The following is a 203-nucleotide window of genomic DNA, read 5'->3' as shown; positions in this document are numbered from 1 at the left end:
CCTAGTGTGGGTAACAAGCCCTATTTTCTACCTTATATATTTGGCAAAACTAATGATTGGTATGTGAATATAATACATATAATGGGGTCGATAACATATGCAGTTTATACGTGATAAAAAAAAATGGAAAGCGGGTAAATCATAGAAAGAATTCATTTATTTTAATTAACTGATTTATGATTTATAGATATATAAATTTAGGA

The 203-nt window shown here is 27.1% G+C and overlaps 1 long non-coding RNA gene across 3 annotated transcripts in view; it reads left to right on the top strand.

Annotated features, from left to right (window-relative positions):
- The window catches only part of LOC119588021, an 11989-nt gene that overhangs the window by 558 nt on the left and 11228 nt on the right, over positions 1–203 (top strand). The window lies entirely within an intron of this gene.

The sequence above is a fragment of the Penaeus monodon genome, chromosome 23 (assembly GCF_015228065.2).
Source record: "Penaeus monodon isolate SGIC_2016 chromosome 23, NSTDA_Pmon_1, whole genome shotgun sequence".
Taxonomy (NCBI): Eukaryota; Metazoa; Arthropoda; class Malacostraca; order Decapoda; family Penaeidae; genus Penaeus; species Penaeus monodon.
This window is presented reverse-complemented; position numbering and strand designations above follow the sequence as displayed.